The sequence below is a fragment of the Mirounga leonina genome, unplaced genomic scaffold (assembly GCF_011800145.1).
Source record: "Mirounga leonina isolate KUSES-001 unplaced genomic scaffold, KU_Mleo_1.0 Mir_115, whole genome shotgun sequence".
Classification (NCBI taxonomy): Eukaryota; Metazoa; Chordata; class Mammalia; order Carnivora; family Phocidae; genus Mirounga; species Mirounga leonina.
Genome location: NW_023270268.1, coordinates 72,005,701 through 72,021,022, shown reverse-complemented (window position 1 = coordinate 72,021,022; position 15,322 = coordinate 72,005,701). Strand labels below are relative to the sequence as shown.

General features: G+C 36.8%; 1 long non-coding RNA gene across 1 annotated transcript in view; it reads right to left on the bottom strand.

Annotated features, from left to right (window-relative positions):
* LOC118006825 overlaps window positions 1-15,322 on the bottom strand; it is a 129,685-nt gene that overhangs the window by 39,358 nt on the left and 75,005 nt on the right. The window contains exon 2 of the long non-coding RNA XR_004678199.1: window positions 3,397-3,601. This is a non-coding gene — a long non-coding RNA (uncharacterized LOC118006825). The remainder of the gene's footprint in view (window positions 1-3,396; window positions 3,602-15,322) is intronic.

Below are 15,322 nucleotides of genomic sequence, written 5' to 3'. Positions count from 1 at the left end.
AGACAAAGACAAAGGGCCAGCAGCACCTGAAACTTTTCTCTTTCACTTCCTTTTGAAAGTCACTTGACATTCTGCTGCAATATTTTAATTTTATTGTATTATTTATTTATTTTATTACGTCTCTTATTGATCAGACATCATTGAAGGAAGATTTGTATTTTGTAAAATATTACATATATTTTAGACAAATAATATAATACCTTTTAAATTTATGTATAAACACACATCTAAAAGATCAAAGACTGCTTTAGGTTGATTATTATTTGTCATTTGTTCACTCATTCATATATATATTTATCAAGCATATACAAGGTAGTTGCTAGATTTTATGAAGGAGTATAAAGAGGAATCAGACCTAAATCTAATCTCATTCCCCTCTATAAAAATTATTGAAAAACATAAAGATATAATATTAAGTAGATAGCTAAATAAGAAAGGGAGGGAGGAAGAAGGGAGGATGTGTGGAGGGAAAGAGAGAGAGAGCAAGAGAGAGAATAGGAGTGATAAAAACAAATGTGGCAAAACCCTAACAATTGCTGAATTCTGGATAATGAATTTAAAGGAGTTCTTTGCACTATTCTTATAACTTTTCTGTATGTTAGATATTATATAAAACAGAAATTTATTGAGTGTTCTGGGAAAAAAAAGTAGATGAAACATGTAAGGGACTGAGGTTTGGGATGTCTAGAGGCCTCCTCAATGACAGGAATTGCACCTCAAATCTCATTTATCTCCCTACTATTTCTACAATACTCTTTCAACTTGGGAGACACTTAATTAATATATAAAAAGAGGTGCTTATTTTTTTCTTTGGAATCTCAATTTTCAGGCCAAATTTCTTCAGGTTAAGCCATAAAACTATTGCAAACTGCACATACAATACATAAGAGAACACATGCAAGAGACAACTTTGTACATGGTTGTGCAGGAGCCTCAGCGACCGTAAAGCAGTGGATTTGGACGAATCTCTTGGTCTCTCTTGCTGTCTACTATTAATTTAAAACTACCCCCACTCTTAAACTATAGCCAGGTGAAGCTGGAGTTTTAGCTTTCTCATCTTTATACATCCAGCAGAGACCTTTGCATGTAGTAAGTCCTCAATTCTTGTTTGTTGGCATATGAATGAAGAAATACAAGCGGAAACATTTTTGTGCCAAACATCTTCAGATTGATTTCTCTTATTTTGTTTCTCACACCAAGGCTCCGCTGATCTTCATGAGGCCCAGTCATCCCACAGTGTAAAATTTGGCATAGTTGATTCTTTACGACAGCCTTTCTAACTAGAACTGCGATGTGCAAACTGTATTTAGGAAAAGGTGTGCAAGGATTTGTCAAAAGGAAAGTAGATTGCAAAGCTGGAGAATACTAATGGTCAGCTTATATATGTAGCCTGTGGTTAAATAATATCTTTCCTCGTGTCTCTTTAAAATCAAGAGCCCTATATCATGTATATGTTTTTCAAATGACATTTGAGTAAAAACGTAAAAGGCCTCTAAAGAGATGAAGGGCATTTCTGGACTTGGAGGGAGCCCTCAGGTTTGATAATAACATTTTGAGTAATCTAAATTCATACCTATTATCACTTAAGTCAACACTGATGCTGCCACTGGATCTTATACAAATATTCAGATTTTTGTTTCCCTCGTCATTCTGAAGGTTATCTCCCTGGTTGCTCTGAAAAATCAGGTGACAACCGTTTCCCACGATGCTTTAGGGGCTGTCAAACTGTCCATCAAGCTGTCACCTGACCGGTCGTTCCCATGCTTCTTTTAGACTCCCAGTATGATAAGTTGAAAGGCACTATTATCTGTCTGTTGTGAGGAGGAACTGTGGGGGCTTTGATAAGATATCACTACTCCCAGGTGAGAGGCGGCTGACAGCCCATCAAGGCAAAACAACACGCAGAAACACTGAACAGGGGAGCACGGGTTTACAAACATCTGTTGTCATTATTTATTACTTTTCTTTGGGCTTAAGTTTCTGACTCATCCTCAGATAATTCAAGAACAGATATTTTGCTTTCTAGCCTGCAAATAACAATTGCTGCTCTTTTCATCTTGGGAGAGAAATCTTAAAATTGAAAACACATCTGCCTACCTTTTGGATTCATGGCACACAAGTGCTCTACCTTGTAACCAACAAGTTCTGTGTTCCTGCTGATGTCATCATTTACCTTTTTTAAAAAAGTATTTGAGAATAACTATTTTTAACTATAATAAATAGTTGGATTTGGGAGGCTAAATAATAAAATTAATTACCTAGGTCTTGGAGGTCATTATTAATGTACCAATACACAAACAATATGAACTAGTTTAAGTGCCAGCACATATTAGTTAATCTGTATTTTAGTATTGATGATAAGGTGAGTAAGTCCAACATTTCATGAGAAATAAGGTTTGTGATTTATTATTACCAGCTTCACCTTTTAACTTTTCTGAATGATGCTAACATAAATCTAAAAGCTTGAATATATACACAAGAGCCATGAATAGAGGAAAGGACATTGCCCTCAATGGATCAATCCCATCACCAGGATTGGGATCAGGAAAACTGTAAAGGCAGGGGGAGGTTGTGAGGTAAAGGCTTTCTGAAGAAGTCTTTCTGGGAAGTGGGAATAGTTTATTAGAGCTTCAGAAACAATTTTACATTTGGGATTTAATCTTTGGGCTTAAATATCCAAAAAGTTGCCAAAAGAAACTGGATACTCGAATCCTTACTACATGTAAATGTAATTTTATTCTTTAGAAGTTACTCTCTTTTTTGTGATTTTTCCTTTTTTTCTTTCCCTGTTACTTAAATGACATATGATGACAGGTTTTCTATGTGCTCTGTGCCCTCACATGCTATCATTACATGAATACCGAACAGACCCTTTGGAGATCACTCAAGGAAGATAATCTGTTGTTATTTATTGTGGAATAAAAGTACTGTAGTTGGTTGCTAACATCACCACCTTGTGTACAAATATTTTTTTGCATGCAGTTTCCTAATGTCATTAAGCAGTATTGTAATGTCATTACATAGTAATGTAGCACTTCGATTAGAGACAGCATTTAAATAATTTTGTAATTCAAAATCTGAAAAAATAAACTGGTTTATTTTTAGTCCTTTGTAATTATTTAACCACCTAACATTCTTCTTCACTCATATAAGAAGCAAACAGGCCCCAAAGTCTTCAAGAACTGAGAATTTGTCAAACTATTCTCTAAAACAATGGCCAAGGAATTCAGAGTAAAAAGGAAAAGAAAGAATTAAATTTCCTGAATATTCATAATAATACCAACAGTACATGCATCCAATGCCTTCAATATCTATCGGTGAAACTAATTTCAACAATTTTTCCCCCTAAGCATTTTTAACTCACCCAATAGGCCAATATTGGAAATTATTACTTACTTGAAAGTATCATTTTGGTCTCTATCCAAAGATGAGGGGAACCTCTTGATGAGGTTCTGAATATCAAAATTCTTTTTCTAGTGGCTTCTGGCATGTCAGGATCCCATAGCAAATTTTTAAATTTTCAACAGTCCTTGCAGATCAATGAAGTTAAGTTGACTTTTCCAAAAGGACATACCTTGTGGTCTAATGAAGGAGGTAGTGGCTAGAGAGGAAAAGACCAGAATATTCAATAAATTCAGTGCAGGTCTCAAAGGAGACAAACAAACATGCTCCCTGTTAGTCTCTCTCTCACAAGACTTCCAACAGATTTCTAGAAAAAAACTATTTCACATTTGGATTTTAGTGTTACTTCCTTCATAGTTTCTCAATCTCTCTTTCTCTATCTCTAAGTGACTTTTTATTATAATTTCTTACTTCACGTAGTAGCTAAATAAGAGTTGTTGTAAGTTGCTGAAAGTAACATCTAGTGCTTCTTTCACTTCTAGAGTTTTCCTATATAGTTTGATTATACAGCAAAACTTTAAAATGCTGGGGCACCTGGGTGACTCAGTCCCTTAAGCTGCTGCCTTCCACTCAGGTCATGATCTCAGGGTCCTGGGATCGAGACCCACGTGGGGCTCCCTGCTCAGTGGGGAGTCTGCTTCTCCCTCTGCCTCTCCAGCCCCCCGATTCATGCTCCCACACATGTGCACGTGCACTCTCTTTGTCAAATAAATAAATAAAATCTTTTAAAAAAACTTTAAAACTGAACATAATATAAAAAAATAGCTCAAAAGCAAAAAAACCCCCAAATAACCAAACAAAAAATGTTCCTAAAGATCCAAGGCAAAATATAACAATCTGAATTTGGTGTGCATGTGTGTCTTCCTGTCTGCCTGTGAGAAACTTGGCTATTTTCAAATGGAAGTTCACTTGACAAGCATAAGAAATCCTGCCATATTAACTAACGACTAGTTTAGTTTTCTTCTAATTTTGACTTTAATAGGCTCTTCTAACAAGAGACTAAGAAAATCTTGAAAAGGTAGATAGCTTTGACCAGATGAATTTGGGGGTATTTTTATAATGATAATTTTTCTGATTAATTTAGCAGCAAAATCACAAAGTAAGGCTAGATTTTAATTCCTCTTATTATAAAAACTTCTTGTCAAAACTTTTAGCTTTGTTTCTGACTAATGATACATGAGAGGGCTATTAAAAGGAGGTGGATTTGCTCAAGATTATTTCTCGTGATTTTTTTCTAGACTACAATCGTATTAACACTGTATTCATTGACAATCTCATGGTTTCCAAAATCCAAAAATGACTTCTTTTGTGTCAACAACTACACTATGAGGTAGGTAGGGAAGGTACCCAAGTTCATAGATGACCAAACTGAGGGTCAGAGGCATGACAGGGAAATGCTCACAATCATATAGATGTTAGTAGCAGAGCCAGCAAAGAACTCAGGTTTTCTGATTCTTAGTTCAATGTTATATCCTCTACCCTCACACTGCTCTTGTCTTGTCCCCAAAGATACTTTAAAAATGTAGATATTGGAAGTTAAGTCCATTTTGGTAGGTGTTTCCCCATGTCTGGTGGAAGTTTCACAATGTAGAATTCTAATGCTGGAAAGTCACGTGGTGCTATGCTGTCAAACAGGAAGTAGGGTTCCTGCTTACTTACTCCTAATGTTTTTAGAATCAAACACAGTCATTATGGTAGGCTGTTTCATTTAGCTCTGACAATAAGCAAATGTGTGCACATTTATATGCATGGTCAATATGCAGAACTTGTGAGATATCTAATGATATTAAAAAACACAAAATAAATTTTTAAGAAATGTTCCTAAAAGGAATAAAAATCTATAGACACTTTCTGATTTTACCGAATATTAAACAAATGTTTCAAGCATTGATGCTTCAAAGAGGCCCAACCACTAATGATCTTTAAAGGGAGAAAATGAACTTGCAAAAGCTTCAGATGTTTGGATGTTTTCCTTTTATGTTGTATCTACTTAGGTCAAGCAGTGTGAATTGAATGAAACTGAACTGAACAAAACTCTAATGTAAAACTGAGATTCATTAAACTGTTCACCTTTTTTGACTGGTGACTTGTATATGTAAAAAGCTGCAACAGAAATGAAAGACATGGTTTCCATATTTTAATAAAGGTGATTTTTTGAGACTACAAAAATAGAGTAAAATAGCATGTATATTTCTTACATCTCATTTTAATTTTTTAACTTATGCAGAAGAATAAACCAATACTACTTGTGGAAATCAATTAACAATTTCTTATTTTCCCCAAAAGATTCAGATAATGAAACAGATATCTGAAGGACAAAATGCAGCTAAGTGGTCTCTTTGGCAAGCATTCGAACTCACTTCTATGCTTGAGACATTAAGAAAATGTCACTTGAATAAAGATGAAATTGACCAAACCCATCACTACCTAGGAAAGGAAGAAATAAACAGTGGAATTGATCTAAGCTAACTTTGTATCCCAAATTCAAAATCATAACAATAAAGTTCTTTACATGCAACTCTGTGAACTGAAAAAAGGGGCTGTCTAATTTCTTCCCATGCATCAAGCTAAAGAAATGAAGGGAGAAAATCATTCTTCTCTGTTGGCCTCCTGTGTGAAATTTCTTTTCTTATCATCCCATCTCGTCATATCTTTCTGCAGTTTGAATTACCCTCTTTTCCTCAGACTGGTAAGGCAGTGAAAGGATGTTTGTTCTGCTAATTAACTTTATTACCCTGATAACTCCCTGCAGCCTTTTACGAAAACAATTACCGTTACTCCTTTTTTCCCCCTACTGGCAAAAAAAAAAAAAAGGAAAAAAAAGGAAAAAGAAAAAAAAAGACTATTAATTAGAAGCGAGGCCCAGGTCTCTGCCATGTTATCCTGCCACGTTCCCAGGCCCTCGAGCAGGATAGCATTACATTGTCAGTAGTAATTTAGCTCTCATCTGTCTCTGCTAATTATTGTCACATTCATCAAATTCATCAACAAAAGTGCTCTCAGAAGGATTGCATATTTGCAGTTAATACAGCATAAACTGGTATTACCCATCACCACATTTGTGATGATGAGAGGGACACAACTTATTCATCCCTAATTAGAGCAAGCTGGGTAATTAATTATGCATTCCGCCTTATTACTTCTGAGTTCCCAGATATTGTTTGTCTAAAAAGGGGGAGAAAGCAGGAGAGAGAAGCCTGAAAATGCAAAAAAAAAAAAAAAAAAAAAAGGGTGATGTGTTTTGTCACATGCGCTATGCCATAATTCCCACCTGACAAACTAGCTGAATCAGTGGAAAATTGCGAGTTGTCAGCAGCAGAATAAACTGCCGTAATAGCTGATTAATGATCAGCACCTGTGACAGGTGCTGTACGGGACTGTAAACTTGGTTTGATTAACAGTCACTGGACGAATAAATATTAGTGACAGTCAGCGGAGAGCAAGTTTGCTTGTTTTCTTCCCTGTTAACAAATCGTACACATTAAAGTTAGTGATATTTCTGTCTGAGACACTCTATTTTTTTGTAGTTATCTGGCAACATTGGCAGTGAGTTATAATAGATTGTTTCTGTGCTGCTATTTTATTTCAGAACCAAAATTGTATTTTGACAAAATGACCTGTAGGGGTTTAAATCTACCAGGTGTGGAAGAAAAGACTAAAAAATGACAGGATTCACACTTGCTTTAATTTATGCTCATCTGCTAGTAATCTCTGTGTATGTATACACATATACACATCTATTCATTGTACCCATTTACATGTATGTAAATCACTATTAAAGAATGTTCATAACTAAAAAACACAGGCATACACTTAGGCTGTGTGGTGTTAACTTATGTAAAAAATTTTTTTAATTGATTTTTTTTTTCAGAGCGGAATATTTCCCCTAAAAACATTGGTAGTGTGAATTCTGCCAACTGTGTGTCTCAATTCCAAACTGAAAAGATCATCTTCCGAGGCAGATTCAAAACTTGCCAGCTTGATTGCTTTTTCCTGAATTGACCAGTTACAAACAGATTGGTCAGAAGGTGCTACCTCTTTGAGCTGATTGGTTTTTAACCAAGAGTCAAATTATGTGCATAGACAAGCAAAGTGTGAAAGATGGGAAGAACCCATTCCCTCTCTCTTTCTCCTTTTCTCTTTCTGTCCTTTAGGTCATAAGAAGGGAAACCAGTTGACTTCACTGTAGTTTTGGCTTGTGTAGAGAATGGTTAGGATCCTTTTGTAATCCTAAAGATCTACTTTCAAACTTTGGCCCCGCTGACTAATTGTGTGAGTTTGATTAAGTTACTTAATCTAATTGTTCAGTTTCCCAACATAAAATGGGAGCATTTTCAACCTAGGGTACAGTGTTACTGTGGGGATTAAATGAGATAACTTGTGTGTAGTAAGTGCTTGCGTGTACCTAAGCACCCTAGTACAGTGCCTAGCATAGATAGTGCTCAGTAATTAACAAGTGAATTATTATTAACACAACCGCTTGAAATTTGAATAGTCAAGTTACCTTCAGTTTCTGTTTCGCATTATAAAATGTTTTAGGAACGACTAATTACCTTTTTTCCTTTGCACACTCTAAAATGAACAAAACAAAACTTAATGCTCACTTATCCCTGACTGAAAACTAAGATGAGTGATGTCCCTCAGTAGTAGATACCCCAAGGTGCTACTCTGAGTTATTTAGCTGTTTTTCAGCAGCACAAAAGTGGGACTTGATGGGGTAGGGCAGAGGCTAGAAGGCAGCCTGTTTCCCCCCTGATTCAGAAACTTCTTGGGTGATGGTAGAGACAGATCTGTGTAATGTTTATTTAGCACACTCTCATATTTTGGTAGAATTGAAATAGTAAAACACCAAGCACCGAAAACAAAAATAAAAATAACATCAAAGCAAGTACATTTTGATAATTTAGTATATATTTATTTTGATATTAATCATCTAACGGAGAATGAAAATGACGAAAGAACACAGAAAGAACACAGTATGGTACAATTATAGTTTTTGAAACAGTGTTGAGAAGTAATAAAACTGCCGTATTTCAGGGAGCCTGGGTGGCACAGTCGGTTAAGCGTCTGCCTTCGGCTCAGGTCATGATCCCAGAATCCTGGGATCAAGCCCCGCATCAGGCTTCCTGCTCCATGGGAAGCCTGCTTCTCCCTCTCCCACTCCCGCTGCTTGTGTTCCTGCTCTCGCTATCTCTGTCTCTCTCAAATAAATAAATAAAATCTTTAGAAAAACTGCTATATTTCTAGGACATTAGGGAATACATACCTATTAGATCACATTTAATCAATATCTAAAACCAATTTATTTAGATAAAAAGAAACGAAAATAAAGGAGGCTTACAACTTTACTTGTATCTATACCTATCTTAAGAACACTGGGGAAGTAGTTTTCATGAAGAGTCAGATGATTTTTTTTCTTTTAATAGTGTGCCTAATTCACTTTTAAATTTTAAAAGTGTGTTTTATAGAACTTTTAGAAAAAATAGCAAAGTTTAATAGTGAAGAAAATCACCTTTGTTTGGTCATCACCAAAGCAGTTGCTTTCAACCACCACATACTGGAATAACCTGGGAGAATTTTTTTTTTAAATAAAGATATCAGGGCTCACCACCAGATTCTCATTTTATTGGTCTTGGGGAGCCCCATGGGCATTGGCGTGTTTAAAAAGTTCCCCAGGTCATTCTGATATATATCCAGGATTTAGAACTGGAGATAAATACACAAAATTAAAAATTTATGTAGTAAGATTTAATGTACAAAGTAAAAATTCTTTCAGATTATAGAACGAATAATTGTGAAATGGATGTCTGGAAATTGAAGTGCATCACATGTAGGAGCTTTAGAGTTATCTGAAGTTACTACTGAAAGAATCATAATTGAAATACTTTTTTTCTTAGTTAATCCAATCAGAGAGAAAAATACCTAATAATTCAAAGAGTAAGAATGATATCCTGAATTCACCAACCCACTTCATATCACTAATTAGAATTGCAGGGTCAATTGCCTTATCTCATTGGGAAAAAACCCATCGAAGGTGGTCAGACCATTTCAATGGCTGATGGATGAACTAGATGGTGGCCGGGCTGACTGGTGATAGTGGCTTGCTTCCAAGTTGATATCCTGCTGCACAAATGGTGACAGAAAATCAAGAGACTAGAATATTCCTGCCATTTGGCACATATAAATGTGGCTTAAAAATCAGGTAATAGGCACTCTACACCTCCTTCTGTCTGCACTTTGGGCGCTTTGATCATTCCTGTTGCATATGAGTGCATGGTTGTAGGAGGGTTCATTGGTTTATCACTTCCTCATTGCTTTTCATGGTCAGATGACTCAGGCAGCCACATAAAATAAATTGGAAATTGCCTGTTTGACTAAAACACTGGTATTCCAGATTATGAAACAGTTCCATTAGGGACGTAGCTCACTCTCTGTTAACTTCTACACCCATGTTCTAGAATTCCTGTGTTTCTATAAAGTCTTAATTAAAAATTTTAATTATTAAAAAAACTGAATGGTATTTCATCAAGCTTGCTCAAAACAAAAAAGTAATCCATCTCTGGACATTTGAAGACGAAAAGTCTTACTTGGCACAGGGGATTTTGGGGTGGGTCAACCAGGAATGCCTCACCTCACAGAACAACTTGATCCTACTGAATTTTCCATAGCCCAGAACAGGGTGGGAAAACTATGGCCAGTGGGAAAATCTGGCCTGCCACTTATTTTTGTAAGGCCTTGAAAGCCAGGAATGGTCTTTACGTTTTTAAGTGGTTGAAAAACATTAAAAAAAATTTTGTGACATGAAAATTATATGAAATTCAAGTTTCAGTGTCCATACATAAAATTTTTTGAACATAGCCATGCTTATTTGTTTTCATATTGTCTATGGCTCCTTTCTTATGAAGATGGAAGAGTTTGGTACTTGCAACAAAGACTGTACATTTCGCAAAAATGAAATATTTGCTATTTGTCCTTTCCAGAAAAAGTTTGCTTGTCCCTACTCTAGAGTAGTGTTTCTCAAAGTTTGATTTGCATACAAATGTGGGATCTTACTAAAATACAGATCTGATACAGCAGGTCTACAATACCTGAGATTTGATCCATGACCCTCACTATACAGGCTCACAAGACTGATGTCAGTCTGATCAAGAGCAGATCTTTCAGGAATGGATTCATAGTATTAACTAAACTCACAAGATTGGTATAGAAACTAGAAATCTAATTTATTAAATTGTTGATGAGAAATATGATAGGGACCAACCCAGAATCTTCTGTTCCTATAGACATGCTACTTGAGATGCCGAATTGGAGCAGAAAGACAAGAAGGGACAGGAAACAGCAGGATAGAGTTATGTGTTTAGATTGTTCAAATAGAGGCTAATAGAGAGATTTGCTAGCTCACTGCTGCTGGCACCAGAGTAGTGGTTTTAAAATGTACCTGGGATTTGTTTTAATCAGGTATGGTAAGGCACACAGACATGGAAGTGACTGTTATGAAGGAAGGAGTTTTTATATTCAGAGATCCCTAGAAATAGGAGGTGCAGCATGCCATGCAGGGGGCCCACAGAAGGTATCAGGTTGGTCAGGAGGCAGAGGAAGCAAGGGAAAAACATGTGCAAGAGCCTTTATTGTGGTTGTCCAGGGAAGGAACGGAAGAGGCAGGATAAACAGGTTTAGGATTGGTTTCTTTTAATAACGTCAGCAGGCTCTGGGGTTTAGGGGCTCTCTCTCTCTCTCTCTCTCTCTCTCTCTCTCTCTCTCTCATCTGGTACCTAACCCTGGAGTGATTAGGGCAGATGGACAATGGCCCAGCGTGTAAAAGATAAGTAAAAGAGGGAGTTAGGGCTATGGGCTTTGATTAGGTTGGTTTGCATACAAAAGTGTAGTCTCCTTGAGTTGTTTGCTCTCTAGGAATTAGCTAGCCCTGGGAAGGGTCAACAAGGCCCCAGATGTGAAAACAACAGGAAATACAGAAAATGAAAAAAAGTATGATTAATAGTCCTTGGACCAGGCCACCCTTGTCTACGATGGTTATGGGATGGACACTGCCTATACACCCCTCTTTGATTATTTGTTTGTTTTCTGTTTTTGTAGTTGCAGACCTCCTTTCTAATTGACACATTTTTCCTTCAGATCTGCTCATTCTTTTAGTTTATGGAGAAGTCCTTCCGGTCTGAGCATCCTTCAGCCTCTTTTAATTGATTTTGTGTGTTGATTATCAAGTTCAACATGGCTCTAACCTATTGCATGTTAATTACCTAGTCTAACTCAGAAAACAGTATTATTTTGCTCACTACCAAGTTGGAGAGGGACCCAATATAGTGCCCAATATAGACAACACCATATTTTATACAATAACTTCAACTTAATATGACTATTTATACACTTGTAACACTCTACTTCAGACTATGGAGCCCTCAATCTCTTCCAGAGAGTCACAAATTAGTGACGGTAACATTTAAGTGGTGGATCTGATTGGGGGTCATTTTTTATGACACTATGATCACTTAGAGGATGGAGGTAACGTTGTGATCATCTATAAACTTTGGTACATACCTGCTTTCTCCATAGAAATGCCCACAGGCCATAGGGAGAGAGAAAAGTAGCAGATGCCCCTTGTGCAATCAACTGCAATGTCTACAGGCTGACTTTGAGTAATCTTTCTGGGAGTCCTGCCCTAGCCACTCTAGCCAAAGAGAATTGCCAATAATGGCAGTAACTCATTCCACCTCTCATTTTCATCACCTAGCAATTCCCTAATCTTGGTTCACTGTTTATTATTATCTTACAAATTATGCCATATCATTTTAAAGGATTTCCCTGCAAATTTCATTTTAAATATGTCACAACTCTAAAATTACTAGGAGTAGCATTGAGAGAACAAGATCTGTCTCCTCATACTAATTACTGTGTGACCATGATCAAATTACTTCTTCTCTCTGGCCATCAGTTTCCTCATCAAAAATAGAAGGATTTCAGATTATAGGACTTTCTATAAACCCTTCAGGCTTTAAAACGCTAAGCTCAACTGGAATGTTTCTGTAAAATAGGTATAAAAATGGGTTTATTTCTTTATTGCCCCACTCTTGGCATATGCCATATGGTAATCTGGACCTCCATTTGGCTTTTATTTCTTTTTCCTGGTGTTTCTATAACTCGCTTAAAAGTTTGTTCCCAATTTTCTTCATCAAAAAAGTGAAAACATTATAAAATTTGGGGGGCAGTTATCTTATTTGGCTCTGTATTCCCCAGATTTTGTATAAATGGTCCATCTGATAGGTGTTGGTTGAATTACATTAACGTGGGAGTACCCTCAAAGCAAATTACTTTGGGGTAACGGAATCTTAAAAGATTGAGAGCCTATAGCCTTGCACAATAAAGCAGGACTTTCACAAGCTAGTTGATTGGATGTGTGGTAATTTTCGGTATCATATTGCAGCGACTACAGTTTATAAAATTATAAAATAATTTTGTTTCTCTGGAAACACTGAAAGAGTAATTTGACTTTAAATTTCTTAATGGTCCATTGTATTTCTGATGATTAAAGTAATTTCTGATAGTTCTATAATCAGGTTCTATCTAAATCCTATAAGGATCAAGGAAATTTTTGCATTGAGACTGGAATTTCCCCACTTTTCACGGCTTGTAGAAAGGAAGACAGTCCATTCAGAGTAATGTCAATGCCATACCTATATATGCTTTGTGGGATTAAAAAAAAAATCTTCAGATTTCTCCTCTTAATGCATTTCCACTTATATGCAATGATTTTGATCAGAAAACTACAATGTAGCAGTGGGTGAGAATGGGGGAGGCACTGAATACAGAATCGTTGCCAACAGATGCAAAAATGCCACGGAAATCTTTGGCCCAGAAATAATAGCTTACCAAAATACACACACACAGTTGTTGGACTCTTGAACAGATACACAGCCGTCTGTATAGACAACAGTGCTGTTGGCCAAGAGTCCCGGAGGCAGGCCAACCTCCCATCCAGATGCCACTGCCAGTGAGGAGCCATTTGGCATCTAGTTCTCTGGCTGCCAACCTTCTTTCCCATTCTCTGGCATGAATTTTCACAGGGGCTGCTCCAGGAAATGAAGACTCTGAAGACTTCTGTATTAATATGCCATAATAACGCAGTGCCACAGGAGTCCTTTAGGCTATTTGAATGTCTTATCCCTTAATTTTTTTTTAAGTGTCAAAGAAACCTGACTTCTGTGTATTTGCCTACAGATAAATGCCATTGCTTCGGAAGTTCAGAATGATATATTTTGATTTCTGCATAGAGCCAGCCTTCCTTAATCCAGAAATACCTTGAGAATGTTTAAAGCATAAGCAACTTGAAGCATACAGCAGAGAAAGAAAGAGAGAAAGGGAAAGAAGGAACAAAAGAAGGAAGAAGGAAAGAAGGAAAGAAAAGAGGACAAAAGAAATAAAGTGTACTGATCTTTTGGGAGAGTGAAAGCAATTGCACACATCTCTTCAGCCCTAGCAAAGTGAACACCAAAAAGTCTCCTACTAGTCGGAAGAATTCAATAAGCTCACTTTTTTTTTCAATGAGAATTGGATAGGTATCCATATCCTTCCATGAAAGTCTGCACGTGACACCAACTTCCTAGGGGCGAGAAAAATCAGTGCGAGCACTGTCTTCTCACCTTGTAATCTCATCAAATCCCAATTTCTGCTTATGTGAGGTTGTACTTGGCACTAGCACCGTTCAGCACTTCCCAGGCCTTCCAGGAGAAGCTTCTTTACCCACTGCCTGCGTATCCCCTCCCTCACATGAGTGGGGCGGGCAGCCAGACAGAACCTGCTGGAAGAGTGGCTTTTTCCTTCTGCAGCTACTTTACAAGAGCAAAGTTTTGAGATTCATCTGATCAAAGGGAGAATTATCAAAGGATGGCATAATATCTGATGATTTTGATGAATTCAGAAACATGTCATAGTTCAAATCACATATTTTAATTTGCACAACAGATAATACTTCTAATTTAAAGTTCTGCAGTGTCAAAATAAAACATTAAACTTATACTTCATGCTTCAAGAGGAAAGAATAAGCAGGAGGTCAGGCTTACATGGCTTATCTTGGCTCTCCTCACTAATTTTGCATAAACGGAACATGTGAACTGGGGAAATATTTTTTCGTGGGTGGATACCTTCAGTGGGGCTGCCATATTAACTTTACCTGAAGCAACATTAATTACTCTCAGATCTCTAAGTATCATTGACATTGATAAATCATCCTCAGAGAGACAGGAACAAATGAATCAAATGCTCATCATTGCATTCAGGAAAGATAAACATTTTTACAACAAGGAATAATATATCAGGCAGCCTACTTATGTAATGCTGTGTCGCATAAAGATTTCTTGATGAGCCATACAAAACTATCCAGGTATAAATTGTGTGAACAATGCATGGAAGAGACAGCTTAATCATAGAAAAGCAATGTGGCCAAGGTACACTATAGAAAACATAATATTTCGTTCCTTTTTTTTGACAAAAAAATCTATTCAGTATTAGAGTTGGATGTAACTATTTGTTTTCCAAACGTACTTTAATATTAATAAAATCTTCTATTTTTCCATTGTATAAATGTGATGAAATTGTTACTGACTACATCAAAGTGATGTTTAGGTAAAGTTCTTCAATAATATATAAAAAACTTGGCTTTATAGAAAAGTAACAGCTATACAGGGGCGCCTGGGTGGCTCAGTAGGTTAAGCATCCGACTCTTGATTTCAGCTCAGTTTATGATCTCAGGGTTGTGAGATCGAGCCCCATGTTGGGCTCCACATTGGGTGTGGATCCTACTTGAGATTCTCTTTCTCCCTCTCCCTCTGCCCCTCTCCTCCACCCCCAGCTTGTGCTCTAGAAAGAAAGAAAGAAAGAAAGAAAGAAAGAAAGAAAGAAAGAAAGA